Raw genomic sequence first — 15,579 nt, 5'->3', positions numbered from 1 at the left:
TACTGCCTCCACTTCCTTGCCCCCATTCATTTTTAAGGCACTTGTGTTAAATTCTGGACAGACATTTCCTGTGATGGTCCTCTTCACCCTCTCCAGGAATCTCTTTACCACCCAGTTTGGCTTTTTCACAATCCTCATGACCCTTGATTATTCTGCAGCATTCAACACTTTGGACCTTCTCTCTCTCTTCTCCTCTCTGTCTCTCTCTTCCTGTCTCTCTCTTGCTCTCTCTCTATATATAAATATATATAAATAATTTTATATATTATTTCATATATAAATACTTTTTAATATAAATTATTTATACATATTTTATATAGATAATTTTCCCTTGAAATCCTCTCTTCCCATGACATTAATTCTTTCCTTTCCCAGGTCCCCTCTTACCTTACAGTTCTGTTCTATCTTTTCTCTTTGCAGGGTCCTTTCTTTTCTTGCCTTCCTTTTTTTACACTTTTTCAGTAATTGAAAATATTATCTGTCTAACTTACATCCCAAACCATCTCTCCAGCTGTGACTTTACTCCCCAACCCAAGCCCTATTGCCTGCTACCTTGTAGACATTTCCCTGTGGCTGCATCATTACATGTCAAAATTCAACTAGCAAAACTAAACTCATGTTAAGACTGAATAAATCTACTCTGCCTGTTCTTGCAACTAGTCTGATTTTTTAAAAGTGTTGTCCTTAAATCACATGCACAAGGAAGTCCTGGCCAGGTGCTCAGTTGGTTAGAGTATCATCCAGGTGCTCAGTTGGTTAGAGTATCATCCTGATACACCAAGGCTGTGGGTTCTATCCCCGGTCAGGGCATATAGAAGAATCAACCAATGAATGCATAAATAAGTGGGACAACAAATCTCTTCTCTCTCTCTCTCTCTCTCTCTCTCTCTCTCTCTCTCTCTCTCTCTGTCTCTGTCTCTCTCTCTCTCTCTCCTCTGCTCTCAAATCAATAAATTAAAATTTTTAAAACATTCCTGCACAAGAATTACCTAGGAAGTTTTTTTTTAAAGTATCAACTTATGTGACTTATATTTAACAAGGTCTGGAAATTTAACAAACGCCCTAGGTAAATCTATTATACATAAATTTTCAGAAAACTGTTCTAATCCCCCCTCCTACCCCTGTTTTCTTCCGCATGGACCTTCCTAATGAATAGTTCCAGACATGACCTTGGTCATGGGACTTCCCTAATCACAGCCCTCAGTGGTTCTTCCTTAACCAACCAAATAAAGTTTCCCAGGACTGGACATCACCATCCTCCAATATGTGCTGTCCAGATAAATTTTCAGCCCAAACTTCACTTCCCTTCTTTCACCCCGTGTTAAAACTGAGCTATACTTCTTACCACCCTGAAAACATATCTATGATCCTCATGTCTCTGTCTCTTGGCCTAACCCTTTCAAACATACAAGAAAGGTCTCTCTCCCCTTTCATTTTCACCTGTCAAACTCTTACAAACTCTTCAGTAACCCCTCCTGGGTAAAACCTTCCTCATCCCTTTTTCATTTTTCCCTTCTCTTTCCATTCCTTACTCTCCAGAGACCTCTCCAGTCTCTGATGTCTTTCAGCAGTTTTTACCTTTTGCTACTTACTTATCACATAGTTATACACATACATCATTTTTTAAAAATATTTTTATTGATTTCAGAAAGAAAGGGAGAGGGAGAGAGAGAGACAGAAACATCAATGATGAGAGAGAATCATTGATTGACTGCCTCCTGCGCACCTCACACGGGGATCAAGCCCGCAACCTGGGCATGTGCCCTGACCAGGAATTGAACCATGATCTCCTGGTTCACAGGTCGACACTCAACCACTGAGCCACGCCAGCCAGGCCATTTTCTTTTTTTCTTCTACTTAGAGATATCATGAAGAGAGAGAGTATACTTTATGGAAAGACAGATTTATGGAATAGAAATAGGGTTCAAAATCCACTTAGTGTGTGTCCTTTAACAAATTCTTTAACTTTTCTGAGCTATACCTCTATTTGTTAAGTGAGGTAATGTCACTTACATTATAGGATTTTGCATATCGTATAAGTTGTATAAGTTGAGTGTCTTGTCAAAAGTCAACCCATGTGAAATTGCCTATAGTCAATTATTTTCACCTACAAAAATGGAAATTTTATTATAGCTAGTGGTCCTCTGTATTTTAGTACATTTTCCTTTAAAATATTGTTTCATGCTGTGCTTTGCAACCACTTCACACATCAACTTCTTGCCTATTAAATATGTATATAATATGAATATAATAATGTTATCATTCTTGTCCTGAAGAGATAATTAAAGAGAACTGCACTAGCACCAAGAAGGCATACTATTAATCTACATCAGTGCTTTCCCTTACCCTTGCCTGTTCCTTTTTAAGAAGCAGGTGAACAAACAGCTATTTTAACAGTAAGATAAAGCAAGCTCTTTTCTAATGAGAGTTCTGTTAAATAAAGGTCAGCAAGAAAAGTAACAACACTCATTGTCTCTTGTTTATGGTCCATTTGGGCATCACGAGAACTTGCTCAGATTTCTCTCCTGAGCATTACCTTACCCTGAGTTTATCTAAATCAAATTACACCTCACTCTGGCTGGGATTCTTTGTCATTAATCAGAATAGCAATGATATTTTCAACTGCAATTTCTAAGAAAGGTATGCACATTTTGCTTCTTCAGCTATCTTTCTTTACCACTGCAACATTATGAAAAAGCCTCTTGTCTAATTAACCCAAAGGAAACTCTTAGCTTAAGAGGTCATTATTACAATGGTTATAAAGGTAAATGAGCTAGGAAGGAGTTGATATTGCTTTTATGTTCTTACTAAGTGTTAAGTCTTCAGACTTATCAGCCCAAGGAAAGAATCTTTGTGGAATGTTCCTTTGTTAAAAATAAAATAATTGTGCCAACAAGGTATTACGCTAAAGGAGGTTCTCAAGGAGATTACAAATTACTCAGGAATTATGTCAAGATCCAGGAGTTAAGAGTCAGATAAATGCCATAAGAAAGGTACACAGTGCTTTGGGTATCTTAATGGATAGAGAAAGATTACAGATAGGAACTAAGAAAAGAACAAATCTCCAAGAAGAAACACAAGTATTAAGGAGTTATAGTTTCTCCCCTCCTCTCCCCTCCCCTCCCCTCCCCTCCCCTCCCCTCCCCTCCCCTCCCCTCCCCTCCCCTCTTCTTCTCTTCTCTTCTCTTCTCTTCTCTTCTCTTCTCTTCTCTTCTCTTCTCACTCATATGTGGAATCTAAAGAACAAAATAAACTTGATGAATAGTTTCTCCCCTCCCCTCCCCTCCCCTCCCCTCCCCTTCCCTCCTCTCCCCTCCCTTCCCCTCCCCTCCTCTCTTCTCTTCTTTTCTCTTCTCTCTCTCTCTCTCTCTCTCTCTCTCTCTCTCTCTCTCTCTCTCCCCCCTTATGTGGCAGTTATATTACAATAAACAAGTTAATTAAGATCTTTGTGCCTCACTTTCATCCTTAATAAAATGGGGCCACGATTCTTGCCATCAAGAGGTTTTGTGTAAGTTCAATACTATCATGTATGCAAGATGGCTAGCATAGTGCAGCATGTAGTAGCCTCTAAAGGAATGTCACCTATTGTTATTAATGTGGATAATCCTGTCAAATATTACAGAGTTAAAGAGAATGGACTTCGGATTTTGTGCTTTTAGATTTTACCAAGTCAATGGCAAAATGGGAGATGATTTTTCAAAACAATTTTAAACATCAAAATTAGATTCAATGGCATTAAAAGACTGAGCAGATGGTGAAGAAGCAGGTCATTCTTTCAAGGAATTTTTTCCTCCAAAGGAAGGCAAGAGTGGGGGCAGTTGACAAAGAACCAGTACGGAAGCAGGGGTATTATATGTATTCTTTCTTCCCAGAGGCTGGCTATGAGGGCCTTTTGGTAGTTGATGAAATATCTTACCTTATTTTGTACATTACACATGGAATTCATCTCCTATGAGTCACAATTCTGGGTGGTGGGCATCATCACCCTCATTTTTAGACAGAAAAGCTAAAGTTCAAAGACATCAAAAGTACCTGCCACAAGTCCTACAGCAAGTAATGGCAGACCCAGCATTCCCATTAGTTCCTCTGACTTTAAACCTTAGGTGACACTGCCTCGTGTAACTATGAACCAATCATCTCTGCCTCTGGAGTCTGTTTCTTCAAGACATGGACATTCCCAGAGAGAATAGCTGTTCAGTTTTTTAAAATGTATCTTTATTGTTGAAAATATTACAGATGTCCCCCTTTTATCCACATTGACCCCTTCTAGCCCACCCCCATCCCCCACCCCAGGCCTTTGCCACACTATTTTCATGTCCATGGGTTACACATATATGCATGCAAGTTCTTTTGTTAATTTCTTCCAACCCACCACTACCTTCCCTCAGAGATTTGACAGTCTGTTTCATGCTTCTATGTTTTTGGGTCTGTTTTGTTCATCAGTTTATTTTGTTCTTTAGATTCCACAAATGAGTGAGATCATGTGATATTTGTCTTTCTCTGATTGGCTTAGCATAATAGGCTCCAGGTCCCTCCATGCTATCTCAAAGGATAAGAGATCCTTCTTTTTACTGCTATGTAGTTTTCCATAATGTAAATGTACTACAGCTTATTTATCCACTTATCTACTGATGGACACTTGGGTTGTTTTCAGATCTTAACTGTTGTAGATTGCACTGCTATGAACATAGAGGTTATTATATTCTTTCTGATTGATGTTTTGGGTTCTTTAATAAATGGTGTTGGGAAAATTGGACAGATACATGCAAAAAAATGAAACTAGACCACCATACACAAGAATAAACTCAAAATGGATAAAAGACTTAAATGTAATTCGTGAAACCATAAATCCTCGAAGAAACCATAGGCAGCAAAATCTCAGGCATCTCTTGTAGTAATATGTTTGCTGATGCATTTCTCAGGGCAAAGAAAACTAAGGAGAAAATAAACAAATGGGTCTACATCAAAATAAAAAGCTCTGCACAGCAAAAGAAACCATCAAAAATGAAAAGGGAGCCCACTGTATGGGAGAACATATTTGTTAATGATACATCTGATAAGGGTTTAATATCCAAAATATATAAGGAACTCATACAACTTAACCAAAGAAAGACAAACAATCCAGTTTAAAAATAGGCAAAAGACCTAAATAGACACCTCTCCAAAATGGACATAAAGATGGCCAAGAGACATATGAAAAAATGCTCAGTCACTACTCATCTGAGAGATGCAAATCAAAATGACAATGAGATATCACCTCACACCTGTCAGAATGGCTAACATCAACAAATCAACAAATGACAAATACTGGAGAGAATGCAGACAAAAGAGAACCCTAGTACACTGCTGGTGGGAATATAGACTGGTGCAGGCATTATGGAAAACAGTATGGGTTTTCTCAAAAAATTAAATATGGAATTGCAATTTGACTCAGTGATCTCACTTCTAGGACTATATCCTAGCTGTTCATTTTTTACATGCTCACGGTTAACAAGACTTTTACAAAATCTACAAGGATGCACACCATTTACTGAGTACTTTGTAGATGATAGGAACTTTGCACAATAATATCAGCTGTAGTTTGTGAGCCCTGAGTAAGTGCAAGGCATTGTGCTAAGCATTTGATATGCATTCTTTCATTTATAGCTCAGAGCAACCCCAGGAGATTAGTGCTCGCTCGTATGATTCCCATTTTATACATGAGAAAACTGAGGTTCAGGAGTGACCAGCTCGCCCAAGGGAAATAATACATCTTGTAGGTAGAATTCAAGCTGGAGTCAGCCTAACTCCAAAATTTTCAAGCATTGCATTGGATACCTGCTGGCCATTTGATACCTTTTCTGCCCAGGTGCCAATATGTACAGGCCCCACGTGTGCAGACCTGGACTGTGGGGCCTTCCCAGAGTTCCAGGAAGCAGAGAGAAGCACGTGACTCACACACAAAGGTCTTACGAGGCAGCTGACCCAGGCAATCTGCTTTCCTGTGGATTAACATCTATCTCTGCTCTCTCCTTCCCCACTAAGTAAACCCCTAATGCATGGTGGTGGCCTTCTGCCAGATTCTGACCAAGGTTTACAGATACAATTCTCAATGGTAGCTATGAAAGAATGATTTAAAAGCACTCATACCACCAGCTACCACACTGAGAAGTTGTGAAAGAGGAAGGAGAGTTAGGCAAATAAGCAAAATGTTTTAACAACTTTCACATATTTTTCCTTAACATAGTATCAAATTGTTTTTTCTATTATTCTGCAGTTTTATCTTTTGAATAACAAAACGAAAAAAAAATGATTCTATTCTTCTGCCACCAATTTCTAAGATAATTCAGGTTGATATCCCCTTTCAGATAAAATATAAATTATGTTCCAATTCTTTTCACCTAATACTTTCTATAACTCAATATGACCTATCAGTGGTATCATAAGCTTTATTTCCTTCCCATCCCATTTTTCCAAAGTCAGTGTGGCATATGAGCTACTTTCTTATGAAATCACCTTTCCCTATCTAGGTGGAACTTGGAACATAAGTCCTTCTATTTCCATAACTTTTGTAATGTTTTTAGTAACTGTTTAACTCAAGCAAATATAATAATTATTTTTGCTTTTGCTTTTCGTTGGGTTATAAATATTCAAACATTCGATTACCCTGAAATACTATAATTTGTATTCAAAAGCAAATGACCTAATCCATTACACATTTTAAGCCTCAATAGTATGCTAGATTTGTGAGTAAATACCACAGTGAATTCTGACAGTACCCTTAATAGTGCTTAGATTTCTTTCTCCTTTGCTAGGTAGTGCAGAGTTTGATGTTATCCATATTTCAAAGGAATAATAAGAGCTAAGGGTTTCTTACTGGTAGTTCTTTAATAAAGAGAAGCAGAAAAAACTACCCTGTGTCACAGTGTTACCTGGGCTGATTTTTATCACTGCTTGTCAACAATCTCTTTCTAAAATGATGTTGAATTAATTTATATTCACAAAGCAAATTTTAATAAAACATTAAAATGAATTTCAAACTGAACCTTCACCAAAACTTGAACTTCCAAATTGCTGTTCATCTAAAGTCAGTTAAGATTTATGACAGATATACAAAATGTGAGGAAGGAAACAGACTTCCTCTATTATCCAACCTAGGTGACATCTGGCACCATGCTATGAAAAAAAAAAAAATCTGGTTTGAAGCTAGTCTTGGTCTGGATGTGTTTTTACAAGGTTTGATGAAAAACTATGATATATAAAATAGATTTTGGCCAACATAGGCTTTTAGGAGTGCCTATTGAAAACAAAATTTAAAAACAGATACATGGATAAGCCACGTGAATGCAAGAAATGATGGGGGATATGCCCCAGAGACAGAAAGGGACAGCTTGTGGCCCAGCCAGTGTTGCTCAGTGGTTGAGCATTGACCTATGAACCAGGTGGTCACAGTTCGATTCCAGATTAAGGCACATGCTTGGGTTTCGGGCTCAATTCCCAGTGGGGGGTGTGCAGGAAGCACCTGATCAATGATTCTCTCTCATCATTAAGCTCTCTCGCTCTCTCTCTCTCTCTCTCTCTCGCTATCTCTCCCTTCCTCTCTGAAATCAATAAAAATATATTTTTTTAAAAGAAGGGGCAGCTTGTGGCTAAGCACAAGAATGTCACCCAGCACTGAGCATTCTCTAGTTAGCTCCAAAGATTCTTTATAGCCCTAGCCAGTTTGGCTCAGTGGATAAAGCGTTGGCCTGTGGACTGAAAGGTCCCAGGTTCGATTCCGGTCATGGGCATGTACCTTGGTTGCAGGCACATCCCTGTAGGAGGTGTGCAGGAGGCAGCTAATCGATGTTTCTCTCTCTCTCATCGGTGTTTCTGACTCTCTGCCCCTCTCCCTTTCTCTCTGTGAAAAATCAATAAAATATATTTAAAAAAAAGATTCTTTATAGATTGATGATAGATAGATAGATGATAGATCTATCTATATATATATCTATAATAAAAAAGTGTAATATGCTAATTAGACCAGACGTCCCTCCAGACAACCTTCTGGACGATCTTCTTGATGAAGCTATGGCGGGCAGGGGCTGAGGCAGCTGCCACGGCAATGGGGGCCAAGCCCCTTGCATGAATTTCGTGCATTGGGCCTCTAATATATATATCTAGATGCCCAATGCACAAAATTCGTGCAAGAGTAGGCCTTCCTTCCCCTGGCTGCTGACACCGGCTTCCCTCTGGCACCTGGGACCCGGGCTTCCCTTGCAGCTCCAGCTTCATCCAGAAGGTCATCTGGAAGGATGTCTGATCTAATTAGCATATTATGCTTTTTTATTATAGATTATTATAGATTTATCCAATTATTTTATATAAAACTCTTAAAAGTTCATGACTAAATATTACAAAAATCATTTAAACTAGGAGTGATTTATAAGGCAGTATCTTGTGTTTCCATGAAAATAGAACTTTCTGTTTCAGAAGAAGGGACATCAATAAGGACCAGAATCCTCTAGTTCCACATGCGGTGGTTTTTCCTATTCATAACTAACATTTGAATGATCTTTCATTTGACTCTCTTGCTCTTTCAACTCCAAAGATTTATGAGGGTCTGGAACTATGACTTCTTCATCTTCATTTTCATGCAAAAAGCAATCATGTTGGTTCTGTAGGAGAAACCATTATCCATGATTTGCAGCCATTCCATATCCCCTGTTTTCTTCTCCTTTCTTCTCCATCAGTAGAGTTCTTTTTTTTTTAATGCAAAGAAAATGTTATTTTATATACCCCTAGCTATACATTTTTCTCATTAGTTATTACATAAGTGCTGCCTGGTGCCATTAGCCAAGTGGTATGACCATTTTATGTTCACAATTCACTTCTATGTTTACAGAATTTCCATGATTTACTAAGTACATCCATGAAAATTCTGTCCAAAGAGCTCTTGTCCTGCTGAACTTCTTTGTCATATGGCATTTACATGTTAACACTGTTTTATTATTACCTCAGCATCCACATGTTCAATATTTTCTTCAAATATAACACAGGTGCCAAGCATGCCTCATACTCTCCAGCAAAGACATAGCTGTCCATTTGCAGAATGGGCCTCTCAGTGTTAAGTCCCAAAATCTTGCATTTATTTTCACAATTTTGAGAGAAAGTCTGAATCAATAATAATTCCTGATGATTCCACCAGAACCAAAGGCTCTATCTCCTCTGTCTCCTTCTCCCCATCTCTCCTGACTCTGCTCTATGGCTGCTGCCATGATCCCATGGCTCCAGAGATTCTTAATGGTATTAGGCAACTGTTCCAATTGTTTTTCCCAAAAATGAACCTTGAGAGAGAATAAAGGTAGGCAAGGAAGAGAGAGTATATAATTGGAAGAAATCATTGAAAAGAAACATACCAGAGCCAAATTGTTTTATCAAAAACTATTAAAATTAATCGCTAACATTTCTTGATTACTCATTTTTGAGTCAGGCACTATATTGTCATCTTATCCTTATGACAAACATATGAGTAGGTTTTCTTATAATCTCTGCTCTTCATATAAGGAAACTGAGGCACAGAGAGGTCCAGAAACATGTTTAAAATTGCATAGTTAACAAGTCTTAAAAGCTTGGTTCAATCACAGGTGATCCAATCTTGATTCCAGAGACTGTACTGAATTACCATGGCCAAGAAATTCCAAAGCACTGTGCCTTTAAAATAATAACCTTTAGAGCACTTGATAGTAGGTAAATTTGAATGAACTTATAATAAGAATTTAAATTGAAATATTTATCAAAGTCAAATCCTGAAACTACAACTGTTAACTAAAACACCATGCCTATTCTTCATCAGTTGTTTTAGAATAGATATTAAAATTATAATGGTATTTGTAAAGTTTATAAACATTTATATTTAAAGAAAAAAACCTTTTTTTTCTTATATGAATCACCTAGACCTTATTAGAAAAGGCAATACTTTTCTTTTTCTCAGATGCAGAATAAATAACCAACTGCAAATCAACTTAATTTGATTCTTTTTAAACAATCAATTACTGGTTCCCTTTCAAGAGACAGCACCTGTGCTTTTGATTTTTCTTAAAAATAAAGAACTCAAATTTACACTGATTCTATGAAATAACTGTACTTCACATTCAGAGTCAGTAGCCTAGTAAGATGCTAAGATTGATAAAAAGATTAGAAGACATGTTCCTTTGCCCTGAAATTTCTTGTAAACTAGTATTGATTACTATTCAAAAGAAAGTACTGGTGTGTTCCCCAAAGCATTTGGGCATTGTATAAAGAATATAGGTCCCTTCCCTCTGCAAGTGGCTTTATCATAGATAGGAGTTGGCTAGAGAGGACCTCATGAGGCTGTGGAACTAATCCTTCTTCAGCAGTTAGCTGATAAGAACATATGACCAAATCCAAGGTTCTTGTCAATTTAACTGGGATTTTTTTAAAGTCAGTGCCTTCAGGATGAAAAGAGAAATTATGTAAATGATGGACTGGCAGACCAGAGGAGCTGGCATATTAAAAAAGTGTCCTCACACACTTTAATTGAAACCCACCACACTACCTGCTGCTCAGGTTGACTCTACAACTGGAAAATTACAAGAACAATGAGATTGAAAAGAAAGAATAAACAGAACATTGTACTACTTTTTAGGAATAAAATAGCTCTTCACTATCTACAAAACTTCCTCTAGCAAAGGGTCTTCTTCCCTGGTCCACCAACTCTCAGTGTATGAGCAGAGGGTCTAATTTAATCTAATGGGGTCCCATGGTATTAAGAGCCTGAGGTTTTATATCTGGATTTGACCCCTTCTCTTCTAATACTAGCTATGTCATCTTGCATAAGTCATTTAATATTTTCAGTATCAGTTTCTGCATCTATCAAATGGATTCTCACAATACTGACCTTGTGGTTGAGTTCGGAGGTTTGAATGAAACAACACATATAACATATGCTAGATGATCAATTCAAACAGTTGGCTATAAATGCTTCACTTATGTTAACAAAGTTCTATGCCATTAACTTTGTTTGTTTACTCAGATAGATTGTAAGTCTCTTGCTCTTACTACTAATTCTAGCCAAAAGAAAAACATATATATATGGTCTCTGACATCAAGGGGTTAACAATTAAATAATGAAACCTATATGTGCTGTGATATATTAAACAGTAGTATGTGACAAATTTCATACTAGACCCATGAAGGCTAATTTTGACTTGGAGTTTGGAATAACTATGGTATAGAATACCATAGCAAACTGGATAATTAATCTGTGGCTTAAAAAATGTTTAAATAAGAATTATAAATGAGAAGGAGGAAATAGCTGTCTTAAAAATTACAAAGATGAAATAGATACAACTTAGATACAGAAAGTATAAAAGAGAAGGGGAAATGATAGAAACCCAGAATTTTCAAGTCCAGAATACTGGGAAGACGTTGATGGTCAAAAGTCAGTGAAGGATCACAGAGAAGTGAGATTGTTGGAAGAGCATGAGCTCCATATGGGATGTGTTGAGTTTGAGGTGAAGGAAGGACATCCAGGTGAGGATGTCTCCTATGAGATTTCAGAGCCATTTTTTATGGATGTGATCATTTAAACTTAGGCAATCACTTTGGGGGAGAGAACAAATCAAGACTTTAAGGACAACTAGGATAAAAATTGGGAGAGGCATCTACACTTTGGGGATGCGGAGAGAGATAATATTAAAGGAACTTTTAGGGACCTGGGAAAGATACCAAGAGAATGTAGAGTCACAAAAGCCCAGGGAAGGGAGAATTTCACAGCCAAAATGGTAATCAGACATGTCAGGCCCTGCAGGGAGCCTGGGGATGGGGAGGACAGAGGGACTTTCTTGGCCATGGGGTGACTTCAAAGAAAGCCATTTCGGGAATGACAGAAAGCAGAAGGTAAAGTGAGAGGGAGGACAATGCATTAAATCATAGCTTAAGGGACAAGGGAAGGTGTTTTATTAAGATAACAGAAGGCTGAGCACATTTGTAGATTGATGAGAAGGAGCCAGTAAAATGGATTAAAACTGAAGAATAAACAAAGGTTAATTAATATTTCAAGACCCTAGAGCACTGGTTATCAAGTCTTTTTGAACATTAGACTCAGCTAGAACTCTTACAATGATGCTAATACCTATTCCTGATCTGCAAAAATCCTAGTTGAATCGTTTTGGGGAGGGAGGGCATCTGTATTATTTATTAGTGCTCCCAGTGATTCTATTACAGATCCAGCTAAGAGAACCACTAACTTAGGAAAATTGGATTAAGGTCACAATAGAGGATTGCTTTTGGATGACAGTCTCTCTTCTTCCTCTAAGATGGTAAAGAATGCATTAAGAACAAAAACATTTTGAAAAAAGGACATTGAAAGAACTCATGAGAAATGGTTTGTCTGAGAAACTAGAATGTAAGATGCTTAGAGTAAAGTGGCAGGAATAAAGGTGAGTCATGAAAAAAAAAAAAGAAAAAAAAAACAACTTAAAATATCCCATGTGACTACCAGGATTCCACCAGGATAAATAAGGTAGTTGTCCATTTACTGCTTCATTCTCTCTATGCTTATTGATTGGCCCACTCGCCGGCACAGAAAAGACATTAGTGACTTTCTTGTTCCTCTTAGAAAAAGCAGAAGAAAAAGAAAGTGTATAAACATGGGAGATCTCGAAAAACAATAAATTTACAAAGCTGTATGGAAGACTTTAAGCAGTAGTATCAAGAGAGAAAACCTAAGCTGCAGGTTCAGATATCTGGGAAATCACTTAGAACTTTTCCATGAAAGCACCTTGCAGGCCACTCCTTCCATTTAAATAATAATTAACTGGGGTTCAGAGAGGTTCTGTGATTCAACCATATGAAACAGCCAGTAAACACCACCAAGACCCCTTGGAATTCAGTCTTCTGATTCCCACACCAGTGCCTGCTGATCCTGCACACACCCTGCCTCGTGATCGCTGTGGTTGAGATTCCCAGCGAGCAGAATGGATGCAGCTCCTCTGTAAGGATTAATAAGAAAATCTGTAAATTGTTTTTTGCTTGTTGCAAGAGAGAAAAAAAATGTTCAATTTCTTCTTTATTGCTATTATTATGTGAACCAGATTGAATTGCTGCATCTCTTTAGAGTTCCTTATGACTACTGTAAAGTTTCCCATTTTAACCCAAGCCAATTTTAAACTGCCCTTAGAATACACAGATAACTGCAATAATTCAGTTGCTACAATCATTTCATTGTTTTAAATACAACCAAAGGGAAAGAGGAAAACATGCTAGTCTAGAGAAGCAGCAAGGTAGAACTTGCAAAACTGTAAAAAGACGTATTTCGGGTAATTAAGAAGGGGCAGTATGTCATGACAGGATCAGTGGTTACCTGCTCTGTGTGACTGCATTACCTATGGGTCTTGAACACTCTGGGCCTGGGCTTTTCCGTCTATAAAGCCAGATTCATGCACTAGATCACCTCTAGGGTCCCTTCCATGTCTGTCAGTTTTTTTAATTTTTGTCATCATCTTCCACAAACATGTCCTGAAGGAGTTTAAAATAAACTACATAGAATATCTCAAGGATCATAGTTGCAGTTTTTTTAAACAGTAAATAAATGTATGTCTCAACTTGTCTGCTTCCTAATATGTAAAGTAGAGGAGTGCTGGAGTAAATATTCTGCCCTCTCAGCTCGGTGCTTCCATGGCCTTTTTGCTACCTTTGGATAGTTGTACCAGGCACTAGGCTGGTTGCTATTTACCTTGCATGGTTGAATGTTCTGTCCCCAGGCCTCACACAGCCAGAGAGGGCACTGACCAGTGAGTACTGTATCTTGGTACAAAAGCTCCTAGGCACCTTTCCCCCCTTCTTCTTCCTCCTCCTCCTCTCTTCTTCTTCTTCTTCTTCTTCTTATTATTATTATTATTATTATTATTATTATTATTATCTTTCCCAAGTGTGCAGTACACTCCTGGCTCATTTCAGGAGCCCTGTGGCATGTTGAAAATAACTGAGAGAGCAACAGCACAGAGAGTGATGTGACAGTCTGGCATGCATTATAGGTAAGTGAGACCTACCAGAGAACTGTGTTTGTTTTGCTTTCACCATCTTGAATTGATGAAAGTATCCATGATGGTTGTTATGCAGAAATAAGCTACAATTAAAGAGAACAGTACTGGTTTGGATGTTTCAGAAACCAGCCAGAAGGTGGAAAACTAAAGAATGCATGTTCCCTGGCTCTGAAATTTTCTGTATGGCTGCAAACTCTGGAGTAGAGAGAGATGGTAACTGTGGAAATGCTTTTTTTCAAAGGAAAATGATTTTTCTCCTCTCAGTTGGATTTAGGTTGTTTTTTTTTTATTCTAATGTATATTTTCTCATATTTTAAAAGATGGCATAGTACTAATTCACAAGTCTCAGGTTTCAACTCTAATATATTGAAGTTGTGTGGTTTTTCTCAGCTTTTCTAATTCTTTTACTGTAAAAATTTTCTTCTATTTAATTAATTTTCTGAAAGCTCTGTCTAGACAAGCAAATTGACTTGAAGAATTGATACAGATATCTAGAAAAAAAAGTATCTTAATTTGTTGTTTTAGGTAACAAGCCTTTTATCTTGACCAGTATTAATTATCCAAGGATGTGTTTAGATCTATAATTCTGCATATTTGGAAACTGAATCACACAAACACATTTAATAATAGTATTATTTTACAGGAGATTTTCTTCCACTACAAACTAGATCACAGTATTTTTAGTGATGAGAAAATATATACAAATTCAAGTTGACAGCCATTCATGGATCCCTAATATTTCAATATGCTCTGTTATATGTTACCACTTTGACAAATGATTATTAATAGCCTGACTGAAAGGGTACTTATGAAGCCTTTCATTTCAAATTAGGCTTAACTTTTTTATTTTACATTGCATAGATGCATTGTTAAGGTCATTTTCCTTCCCTGTATTCAATTTATTTTTCCTGTTTAAAAAGAAAAAAATATATAAAAATTATATTATATAATTTTATTATAATATAATTATATTAGAAAGAAAGGAAGGAGGAAAAAGGGAAGGAAGGAAGGAAGGAAGGAAGGAAGGAAGGAAGGAAGGAAGGAAGGAAGGAAGGAGTTGGCAAATAATTAGCCAGTTCTTTTGATTATCACCAAACAAACTTCAAGTGTTTGAGAAGTACTTTGTACCATTTGGTTTGAATATTTTTCTCTAAGGGACTAATTTACTAGCAATCAGGTCAGAGCCCAAGCAATTGACAGCCAGTCAGGAGGCCTTTGTCTGAGAACACGAAGCGGATAGGAAACACTGGCAAAGGAGCAGAGACTAGTTTGGAGGACATTTCCCACAACAACAAATAATTTGAAATTAAATTGAAGATAGTGAAGTCTGCTATTCCTAACTTCACCCTGGGGCTCTTTTTCAGAGCTTGACATTTCTGTTGTGGGCAAATGGCTACACTGAGCCACAAAAACAGAGCTCAATCAACCAGTAAGTCAAATCAATAAAATCAAGGTATCTAGATCCAAAGCTCAGGTTTTCTTCCCCTAAATGTATTTCGATCATTGATTTTGCTCTCTAATGTGCTCTGAAAGATCACAATAGACTTCACTG

At 37.4% G+C, this 15,579-nt stretch overlaps 1 protein-coding gene and 1 pseudogene across 2 annotated transcripts in view; one reads left to right on the top strand and one right to left on the bottom strand.

The window, feature by feature from the left end:
- KCNMB2 (potassium calcium-activated channel subfamily M regulatory beta subunit 2) overlaps positions 1–15,579 on the top strand; it is a 234,961-nt gene that overhangs the window by 12,132 nt on the left and 207,250 nt on the right. The window lies entirely within an intron of this gene.
- LOC308241411 (general transcription factor 3C polypeptide 6-like) lies at positions 8,402–9,236 on the bottom strand (annotated as a pseudogene). The gene is made up of 2 exons: positions 8,887–9,236; positions 8,402–8,699 (listed from the first exon to the last, which is right to left on the bottom strand). The product of its transcript is annotated as a general transcription factor 3C polypeptide 6-like (transcript).

Source organism: Plecotus auritus (assembly GCF_963455305.1).
Source record: "Plecotus auritus genome assembly, chromosome: 2".
NCBI classification, from domain to species: Eukaryota; Metazoa; Chordata; class Mammalia; order Chiroptera; family Vespertilionidae; genus Plecotus; species Plecotus auritus.
This window is presented reverse-complemented; position numbering and strand designations above follow the sequence as displayed.